General features: G+C 39.9%; 1 protein-coding gene across 1 annotated transcript in view; it reads left to right on the top strand.

Annotated features, from left to right (window-relative positions):
* The first annotated feature begins 2,184 nt into the window (after positions 1 to 2,184).
* LOC103505739 (adenylate cyclase type 2-like) overlaps positions 2,185 to 11,333 on the top strand; it is a 33,663-nt gene continuing 24,514 nt past the window's right edge. The window contains exon 1 of the mRNA XM_026820993.1: positions 2,185 to 2,290. The gene's annotated coding sequence lies outside the window, so the exon portion shown is untranslated. The remainder of the gene's footprint in view (positions 2,291 to 11,333) is intronic.

Below are 11,333 nucleotides of genomic sequence, written 5' to 3'. Positions count from 1 at the left end.
AACCCAAATTTGTTAATTTTTGAGGAAAAAAAAAAAGGGCGGCCATTTTTTTTTTTTTTTTTTCTTTAGGCGGAGACCATCTTGAATCGTTCAAACTTAACCACTTTTGGTTACAAAATCGTTCAAAGTTAACCACTTTTGGTCATAGAAGTTTTTTTTTAGTTTTTTTTAGGTAGGTTTATTTTTTAGTTAATCATATATTTTTGAGATTAATTTGATTCCCCCCCCTCTTCATTTGTTCGTTATTTCCTATTTATTAGTTCTGTGTTTGATTTGATCAAGGGTTCAGAATCATAAGATTAATGAAAATTTGTAACTTATTATTGGTATATTAAATATGCAAAAAATACAATACAATCACAAACGCTTGTTAAAATTTCTTTTTACTGTAACTATGGTTGAATGATTTAGCCACTTTGATCGCCAACGTTCAGTAATGGACATGGCACACAAAGAAGAAGAAGAAAGAAGGAGAAGAAGGAGAAGACGAATGAGAAGAAGAAGGAGAAAAAGGAGAAGAAGGAGAAGAAGAAGAAGGAGAAGACGGAGAAGAAGGAGAAGAAAGAGAAGAAGAAGGAGAAGGAGAAGAAGAAGGCCAGATTTGATTATTATAGGGATTAGTCATGTACATATTTATAGAGTCGAGGTATTATTTTAATATCTAAATCCTGCCGGATGAAAAACGAATTTATGATAACGAATTTATGAAAATGATAACGAATTTATGAGATGATAACGGATTCGTTAGCAGATATAACGAATGTGTCGAGGTAAAGTAGGATGTCCCATAAAATCTTCTCGCACGAGTAGGTATATCACTCACGTCTGTGGTCGAGTGGTCAAGAGCACTGACTCTCAACCCGGAGGTGCTGGGTTCGAATTCCGGCCAGGGCGGAAATTTTCAAATCAGACAATTTTCCGTTTTTGGATAGGCAATATACGAGTAGGTATGGATGTAAAATTGTGTTATAGCATACTTTTCTAAATGCTTGTCATTGTTACGAGTGTCGTTCCCCATCTAGGCAACACCCCTAGATAAATTTTCTAACTAGAACCACCAACCTCCAGGTCCGAAGTCACCACTGAGGTTCTGTTACACCCTGTATTATCGCCATCAGTTCATAATATCCGCCACGATTGTCAAATGCTTTCGAACCTATCAATCAATCTGTGCTTTGATAAATATTTAGGTAGCAACTTTTTTTTTTTTTTTTTTTTTTTACTCTTCAGACTTGTTTTTGAAACATTTGTCTTTTCTTGTCTTTTAGGAGTGTGCTCTCTGGTTTATCTTGGATTTTGCTCAACATTCAAAACATTTGTGTCGCAACATTTGGGCAATAGTTGCGAAACAAATTTTTCCGGTCTGTATCAGGCATGTGACCGCCCCTGTTCACAAATAGCTGTCACTTATTTACTTATTGACACCAGTGACGTTTTGCTGTTATTTTTTTTATTATTTTTTTCGATGAATTGCCATCCTGTCATTTTAGAAAATAAATATGTATATTTTTTAGGGAGAATCAAGAGATAATAATATTTCATTGAGTATTAGCAGTCACCGAGTTGAGTTAAGTAGTGCTGTCAGGAATTTTTCTTCAGTCCCTCAACTTTTTACTTTCCATTACCAATACTTTCCATTCTTTCCAATTTGCTTCTTAGCCTTTTCCCGTGTGCAGACGGGGTCGGCGTGTTTCGTCAGCCTCTCAATGAGCCCTAGGTGTTTGCTTTGGGCTGACATTTGATTTTTGACTACAAAAATTTTACGAGTGGATGGGATGCCCTTATTTTATCCTGATGGGATAATGTTCGTTTTCGGAACGGCTGGCTTTCCTCCTATCCTGTCTTCCTTCTCTCTTCGATTTCGGGACGATACTTTGCTATTTCTTTAGCAAGGGAAATTCAGGCTGGTATACTCCCTATTTAACGTCCCCCAGCCAGTCCAGTTTACTTGAATAAACACCACTGACGACCAGTAACATTCCAGCCGAATTGGTTGACTAGATTCTATTGAATTCATTCATTTGTAGACTATACGAAAGCATTTGGTGGTTATGTTATGAACAGGGTTGGTTTATGCTCGGATATGAAAAGAGAAAAAGAGATCTAGCATAGCCTAGTCATAACCGCAACCTATGGGAGCATTTGGTGATATTAAATAATAATATTTTTGTCTCCTGTTTGTTCTAGGTATCGCAGTGATCACCTCAAGGTTGTGCGTTAGGACCATGATCTTCGGATATTACAGGCGTGATAGGACCTTGACAAGCTTCATCATAAATTGAACGTAAAGGTAAGAACGATAGGATAAGCTTAAGGGTAGCGTGTCTGTCTTGTAAGCGCTAGGTTGTTGGTTCGAGCTACCTAGCGCCGACCTAGGTTCGGCTGACTTAGGGGCTGACGAAAAACAACGACCCCAACTGAACACGGGAAAAAGCAAAGAGGAGGACATCATATTTTATCTTGACAGTATTGTGATTTTCCATGCGGATTTCGTCATAAGTTTTTGACATTCGATGAATCTAACTAGGTGACGTAGTCGGGGCGCTCGCCTGGTAAACAGGAGGGCGCGGGTTCAATCCCAGCCGAGTACTGCTGGAATTAAGGGACAGGGACATTTTAATCCTATAGGAGTATACAGGGCCTAGGCCTAAGGCATAAGGTAAAAGTAAAGAAGGGAGGAAAAAGAACTTACCTATTTTACTTTCGCCTCCTCCTCCACCTCTTTAATCTTTTTCTTCTCCTCCTTCTCCTTCTCCGCCTGCTCCTATCACGAATCCTTCATTCCTTCTTAGCACGTAACCTAGCTGTTTTTCTCATGTTCCTTCCTCCTCCTCCTTCTTCTTCTACTTCTTCTCCTTCTTCTTTTAAAGTGAACTAAGTTCTTACCTACGTTAGTAGTAGTATCTACTAAAGAGTTGAAAGTGAACTTTCAGACCGCTGTAAAAGAGGACCCCTGTTGCTTTCGAAAGTTACGTAATTTCTACTTTCCACGATTTTCCACCGAAAAAGATTAGAGACCCCCGCCTGCCCTTTGTAAGTAGGTGTATGCCCGCCCTTTAGAATTTTAAACCCTTTTGTTATAAATCTGGAAAATACTCTTAGGGCGGAAAAAATTAATCTAAACATTGTTCTTTTTCTTGTCCCTCTTCTCTTTCTTCTTCTTTCCCTTCTTCTTCTCTTTTTCCCTTTTTTTCGTTTCCTTCTCCTTCTTATCCTCCTTTTTCTTCTCCTCCTCCTTCCCCTCGTCCTCCTCCTTTCCCTCGTCCTCCTTCTCTTCCTCTTGCTCTTCTTCCTCTCCTTCTTCTCCTCCTACCTCTTAATCTTTTTCTCCCTCTCCTCTTCCTTCTTTTTCTACTCTTCCTTCTCCTCCTCATCCTCTCTTCCTCCCTCTTCCTTCTCCTCCTCCTTTCTTCTCTCTCTGTCTCCTTCTTTTTCTTCTGGTCCTCATCCTCTCCCTCCTCCTCCTCCTCCTCTTTTTTTCCTCTCTTCCTTCTTCTCCTCTTCCTCTTTTTTCTCCTCCTCCTCCTCCACTTTTTTTAATTCAAGTTTTAATTTCATCCCGTGCTAAAGTTGCTCTTCCACTCTGAGAGATTAAAAGAGAATAATAATAATAATAGACTCTTGAGTGGAAGGTAACCACTAGGCGAGGTTAACGCCTTAGGCGTTCTCTACCACCTAACCCCGAGAGCTCCATTATTATGTGGTCAAATTCTCAAATAAATGAGGATAAAATTCCATACCTCGGCTGGGATCGAACCCACGCCCTCCTGATTACCAGGCGAGCGTCTTGACCACTACGCCACCGAGAAGGTGATGTTCTCCATGACAAAAGCTCGGAGATAACCCCTTTGATTTATCATGTCTGCAACAAGCGATGACGGAGGATTTTCCAAAAAAAGAGCTCACAAATTTTGACCCTTTTAAGCCCGGGGAACTTTACTTTAAACCGTGGACTTTGGGTCTAGAGGTCGATGGTTTGACTCCAAGTCAAGTCATTTTCCAAATAAGTTCAGAACTTTTACCCTTTTAAGCCTCGGAAAACCCTCTTTTATTTTTGTATTAAAAAAAAAAAATATTTAAACAAGGTTTTTTTTATTTACATATGTTTAAACTAAACCTATGAAATATATAAGACCTTGTTTAGACTGCGGGAGTAAAGGGACTTTTCAGTCTCGTTCTGGCAGGATAAACAAGGTATATTCTATTCTATTCTTTTTTTCTCCGAGCCAATCATTAATCATCAAAATCAAATCATAAATTCTTTGTGCTACTCGATTAATTTGCTCTGTGGACTTTGGATCTGGAGGTTATTGGTTCGAGTCCAAGTCAAGCGTAATACCTACATATTTAGCTTACAGAATAAAATTCTTTTTATTTTAAGGTAGCCGATAAAGGTACCTACCATGCGTGTACTAAAAAAGGAGTGAGATCCCCCTCGAAAACACAAAAGTGAAAAAAAAAGCCAAGTTCCTATCCAAAATTATCGGCCTATAAAAGTGGTGAGATCAGGAAATTAAGGCCAAGTCTGCGTTCCCAGCTTTTCGTGTCCGCTAAAAATGCTGTATCTTAATTCCTTCAACCTTGTCTCAATTTCAACTTGGCATTGTTTTTCCCTTACTGTCAGGTCATCTATTTTAAGCAAATGATGAAGGTAGGTACCTATTTGGGTCAAAAATGAAGGAGTCACGACTTTTTTTTCCCCAGTTTATCCAGGTTCGACTGTATAACCTGAGTATAAAAAACACGCTAATGAGGCTTAAGTAAAGATAGAAAGATACCCTTGTGCAAACTTAATCCAGTGAACATTTAGCTGATATTCTTTATTCCTTTCTTTAAACTTCTTGGATTTAACCCTTCTTTGGACTTGGACTTAATACCTGCCTCGGTGGTGAAGTGGTCAAGACGCTCGCCTGGTAAACAGGAGGGCGTGGGTTCAATTCCAGCCGAGGTATGGAATTTTATCCTCAATGTAATTTTCGCACATTTCACCACAATAATAGTAGTAGCCTACTGCTGGAGTAAAGGACCTTTTCAGTCCTATGCAAGCAATATAACGAGTGGTTCTGTGAACTGTAGACTTTACTCAGATTCTTTTGCCTAAGTTGAGACTTTTGCCTAAGCTGAGACTTTTGCCTAAGCTGAGACTTTTGCCTAAGCTGAGACTTTTGCCTAAGCTGAGACTTTTGCCTAAGGTCACAGAGGTGGGCAGTGGGGCCTATTTCAAAGGGTTAACTACATGAACTCAGCTAGTCTTCTCTATTAAGAAATTTATCAGTTATCTCTCTCTCCTTTCATATCTCCCTCTCTCCCTCTCTTTCTTTCCCTCTCTCTCTCTCTCTCTTTTACTCCTTTCTTACTTTAGCATCATTAATTTTTTCTTCTTTGTCCTCCCCACCTCTTTCTTCTCTCTCTCCTTTTTCTGCTTCCCTCTTGCTTTCTCCCTTTCTTCTTTTTTCTCTCTTTCTTCTTTTTTCTCTCTCTCTCTCTCTTTTCTTCCGAAATCATTAATTACCGAAAATATTAATCAATCAAACATGTCCCTTCCCCTCTTTATCCTTTCTCTATGTCTCCCTTTCTTCCCCCCTCTTACCAAACCCTTTATTCTTTTTCTTAGATCTTTTTCTCTCTCCTTAGTTTTTTTTTTTTCCTTGGATATTTCTTCCTTTAATTTTCCTTAGATGTCGTATCCTAATACCTATGTAGCCTTTTTCACTTTTTATTAATCTGTCTCTCCGTCACCTCCCATGGCGTAGTGGTCACTGCGCTCGCCTTGCACGCAGGAGACCCGGGTTCGATTCCCCGTGGGGTCAAGAAATTTGAGCATTAAAATCAAGCCTGGATCCAAGCATTCAAAATCCAGCGTATGCGCTGGATGTAAGCGTGAATTAGGCTGGATACAAGTGTGTGCTTTTTACGTCTACATCCAGTTGGAGGACATCCTGGAACAAGGGCACTTTCACGCTTAAATCCAACTATGTAGTAAGTGGATCTAGGCTTACAGACTGGATGTCATCCAACTTACACAGGTGAATTTGTAAGCTTGATTCGAGCCTTACATCCAATCGTGTGTGCTGACTGGGATTCTATTTCATCATTATGGAACTTACCTATAGCATTTGACTTTGACATGTAGATAATGATGGAACATGAGTTTGGTAGAGAGATAACTGATGACTGTCTTCCTTCTCTCTTCGATTTCGGGACGATAAGACCATAGCAGTTACAGTTCCCTCTGTCAAACCTCTTAAAAAAAAAAAATGTACCTAATTATCGACTTACCTATAGCATTTGACTTTGACATCTAGATAATGATGGAACATGAGTTTGGTAGAGAGATAACTGATGACATATTCTATGTCATCACTATGGAACTTACCTATAGCATTTGACTTTGACATCTAGATAGTGATGAAACATGAGTTTGGTAGAGAGATAACTGATGACATATTCTATTTCATCATCATGGATACCATGCAGTTGACAGAAGAGGCGTAGACTTTGCCGACCTGTGAGTTCTTCAAGTAGCGCGTCGAACTGAGGACAGTAGCCGATGGTTCTGCGAATCTGCAGGGAAACAAATGATGAGAATCAATGAATTACTCCGACCGACCCGACGGTGAACAAATTCGTGCTATTTCCTGTATCTTAAAGATCTACACTCCGACCAAGTTTATCTTGGTGAAAAAAGAAACTTTCTGTGGTGAGCTTTGCAGAACTCGCAACTCGAGCTACGTATAAAGTAGGGGTTCCCAACTAGATATTTGGTAATTATGCAGAAGTCACGTCCGTGGAAAAGAAAAGTTCCTTTTGTATTTTACGTAACCCTATAATAACACCAATCACTGCTCCAATTGTGGAAACTCCTTCTTGCATTTAACCTAACCCTATAATAACACTGGTCACTGCTCGTTTGTGCCAGTTCCTTTGGTAGCAATATTCCACGGACGTGACTTCTGCACAAGTACCAGATATTTCCCAACAGGTGGCTAGGTTCTATTACCGTCGAAGGCGAACTTTATCCTAACAGATAGGTAAGGCTAGATTCGATTTCGGGAATTATAAGTCACGACAATGAAAAAGAAAGCTCCTTTTTGCGTTTAACCTAACCCTATAATAACACTGGGTCACTGCTTATTTTTGACAGCTCCTTTTTGTAGAACTTTCCATTATAGATTCGATTTCGGGAATTATAAGTCACGACAATGAAAAAGAAAGCTCCTTTTTGCGTTTAACCTAACCCTATAATAACACTGGGTCCCTGCTTATTTTTGACAGCTCCTTTTTGTAGAACTTTCCATTGCTATTTCCTGTATCTTAAAGATCTACACTCCGACCAAGTTTATCTTGGTGAAAAAAGAAACTTTCTGTGGTGAGCTTTGCAGAACTCGGAACTCGAGCTACGGGTATGAAGTAGGGGTTCCCAACTAGAATTTCCCAACAGGTGGCTAGGTTCTATTACCGTCGAAGGCAAACTTTATCCTAACAGATAGGTAAGGCTAGATTCGATTTCGGGAATTACAAGTCACGACAATGAAAAAGAAAGCTCCTTTTTGCGTTTAACCTAACCCTATAATAACACTGGGTCACTGCTATAACATACAATAACACTGGGTCACTTGTCAAAAAATAGTTCCTTATTGTAGAATTTTCCATTAACGTGGCTTCTGAACAAGTACCTCGATTTCCGTTTGGGGTTGGTGGATGCTTCAAACTTTCGGAGCCTGGCCTACAGCCCTGTCCCTCTAGGAGGGAAAATCGTCCGTGGTTTTCCTTTCCATTGACGTGGCTTCTGAACAAGTACCTCGATTTCCGTTTGGGGTTGGTGGATGCTCCAAACTTTCGGAGCCTGGCCTACAGCCCTGTCCCTCTAGGAGGGAAAATCGTCCGTGGTTTTTGCCCAGTTAGGGTTGGGAACCCCTAGTGGAAAGTTCACCACGCGTATGTTTCGGGAAAAGTTTTACTACTTAGAAAAACATGGTATCATGAATTAGGAATGAGTTCCACTTAGATAATTACTCTCGAGAAATCCACCAGAGTTTCAGAATTTCAGATTGAAATTTCGTGTCCTTGTGAGAAAGTCCATGAGTTAAGCAAGTTTTTAATGACCGGATTACACGCTGACCAGTCTAGCTTACTCGAGTCTTCTTCTTCTTCGCTTTTTCCCGTGTACAGACAGGGTCGGCGTTTTTCGTCACCCTCTCAATCAGCCCTAACGTAGGGTGATTGCTTTGGGCTGACATTTGGTTTTGGCTATAAATTTTACCAGTGGATGCCCTCCGCACTCAACCATTGCTATTTCTTTAACAAGGGAAATTTAGGCTGGTATACTCCCTATTTAACGTCCCCCAGCCAGTCCAGTTTACTTGAATAAACACCACTGACGACCAGTAACATTCCAGCCCAATTGGTTGACTAGATTCTATTGAATTCACTCATTTGTAGACTATACGAAAGCATTTGGTGGTAATGAACAGGGTTAGGCTATGCTCGGATATGAAAAGAGAAAAAGAGATCTAGCATCCCAATTAAAAAAAAAAAAAAAAAAAAAAAAAAAAAATAGGTTCAGTCACTTTTGAATAAAGTCAACTTTATAGAACGGAAATCAGTCCATATCGTTTTTTTGGCGGACCTTCCCCTTTCCCCGCCGGAAAAAAAGCCGGAAAAGCCGTTTTTCCCTCCGCACACCGCCGTTCGCTTTTCCGGTAGACATTGGTCTGCCCTGTTGCCAACTGCCCCTCAGTAAAATACGAACAGTCAGCCACCGTCACTCCGTCACTCCGTCAGGACCGTCAGCCGTCAGTTCAGTATTCGTTCGAACGTTGGCGAGGTAGGGTCGTCGGTCGAAACAAAGCAATTTTTTTCGGTGCGTGTTTTCGTATTTTTTTTTCTTCTCAAGTTTTTTGAGATCGCGTGATTTTTTTTTTTTTTTTTTTTTTTTTCAAAATTTTTTGTTTTTTTTTTTTTTCTCAAGTTTTTTGGGAGCGCGGTTTTTTTTTTTTTTTTTTTTTTTTGACGAAATTTTGCATGTGGAAATTGAAGTTTGATTTTTTTGATACTTATTTATTATTATTATTATTTTTTTTTGTGAATAGTTTTTTTTTTATAGTACCTACGTATGTTAACCATGTTTAGATACTTTGGACTATAGGTAAGTTTGTGGTAGTTTGTTTGTACTTTTGATGGGAACTTTATGCCCAAAGGGTATTTGTTCTGTGACTATCGAGAAGTCCCTATGGCAGCCTTTCCAAAAGAACGAACCTTATCTGTTTAGGATAAAATCCGACCCGGTCCCGAATCGAACCCGCGACCTAGCGCTTACAAGGCGGACGCGATATTCTCCAAGCTAACTAGCCTGAAAAAAAAAAAAGAAAAGTCAAGTTCTTCAAACAGGCTTGTTATCCTAACATAAATAACACCATAACTTCAAACTACCAGCTACATAACTTCACCATTAAAGTAGGTACTCGATCAGCCAGCCTAGTTAGCTTTGTTGGTAGTGCGTCTGCCTTGTAAGCGCTAGGCCGCGGGTTCGATTCCCGCCCGGGGCGGATTTTATCCTGATGGGATAATGTTCGTTCTCGGAACGGCTGGCTTTCTCCTATCCTGTATTCCTTCTCTCTTCGATTTCGGGACGATAAGACCATAGCAGTTACAGTTCCCTCTGTCAAACCTCTTAAAAAAAAGTACTCGATAACATCCCTATTTCCTGATTGGATTTTAGGATTATTGAGATATTGGGAAAATCCTACAATGCTGCAGTGAGCACCAAAGTTGTGAAATAATAACACAAAGAAAGAGATTTATTATTATTATTATTATTTTTTTAATCTGTCTCTCCAACTTAACTTTTCACACCGCTAAGTCACCAAAAAAGGGCCCCCCTGGGGGGCCTTTAGTTCACTGAACCACTATCAATTATGCCCTAACAAGTCCACGGGGTTCATTGCTCTTTTTCTTTATGGCCCAACAACAATAAATTTTATTCCAAGCGTTACGGACACATACGTATTTATTTAATTTTTTTCTTTTAAATTTGTTTACAAATGAGTCTGTCCCATTTTTCGTAGTGATTATGTCACTAGGGAGTATGTTTTTATTATTTTGACTTAGATATGGGTAGGTAGGTATTTATTTTATAAATTTACAGTGGCGCGGCGTAGCAGCTCAACGATAAATTTGTGGCCTGTGTCGTAGCATGCCCATCTCGTAGTATGTCCCTCATCAGATGGGCGAGAAGAGACACAATACTTCCCATTTAGGTGCTGGGTCAACACGAGAACACCAGAAAGTAACCCGTTTGATATGTGTATATGTACATAATCCAATTTTTCCCCAGAGCATAATTTTTCACCCGCGTCCTACTGATTAGGTACCAAGCGAGCGTCTTGACCTCTGGGTTTGGTCTGGCTAGGGGACAAGACACAATACTTCCCATTTAGGTGCTGGGTCAACACGAGAACACCAGAAAGTAACCCGTTTGATATACATAATCCAATTTTTCCCCAGAGCCTAATTTTTCACCCGCGTACTCCTGATTGGGTACCAAGCGAGCGTCTTGACCTCTGGGTTTGGTCTCTTGGAAACTGAGAGTTTGTAGATTTTTACTTTCTATTACCTACAATAAGTGGTTTTCTCAATTTCTTTCTCTTCCGGGAAAAAATAAAGTTATTAACCTCCCAGTCCCCCGTTTTGCCGGTGTATAGCAGATACAAAAAGACATTTTTTCTTTATTCTGCTATCGCCATTCGGCGAAAGCTAAAGCCGCTACAACAACAACAACCTCTGGGTTTGGTCTCTTGGAAACTGAGAGTATGTAGATTTTTACTTTCTGTTACCTACCTATAATGTAGCGGTTTTCTCATTTTTCTTTCTTTTCCGGAAAAAAAAACAAGTCATTAACCTCCCAGTCCCCCGTTTTAAACGTAGCTACGCCTCGCCTCTGCTTCGCGTATTATCGCTTTAGGGCCCCGTGCCAAGCTAACAAATCAGATACTAATATGCTGAATAGGTACATAATACATAATCATACATACTATTTTGCTAGGTAGATATTAAAGTGTTTATGTTTCGTTTAGAAAAGAAGACATCATATTTTATCTTGACAGTATTGTGATTTTCCATGCGGATTTCGTCATAAGTTTTTGACATTCGATGAATCTAACTAGGTGACATAGTTGGGGCGCTCGCCTGGTAAACAGGAGGGCGTGGGTTCAATCCTAGCCGAGTACTGCTGGAGTTAAGGGACAGAGACATTTTAATCCTATAGGAGTATACAGGGCCTAGGCCTAGGGCATAAGGTAAAAGTAAAGAAGGGAGGAAAAAGAACTAAAAGA

Source organism: Diaphorina citri, unplaced genomic scaffold (genome assembly GCF_000475195.1).
Source record: "Diaphorina citri unplaced genomic scaffold, Diaci psyllid genome assembly version 1.1 scaffold192, whole genome shotgun sequence".
Taxonomy (NCBI): Eukaryota; Metazoa; Arthropoda; class Insecta; order Hemiptera; family Psyllidae; genus Diaphorina; species Diaphorina citri.
The sequence above is the reverse complement of the archived record's forward strand: the minus strand, read 5'-3'. Positions and strand labels throughout refer to the sequence as shown.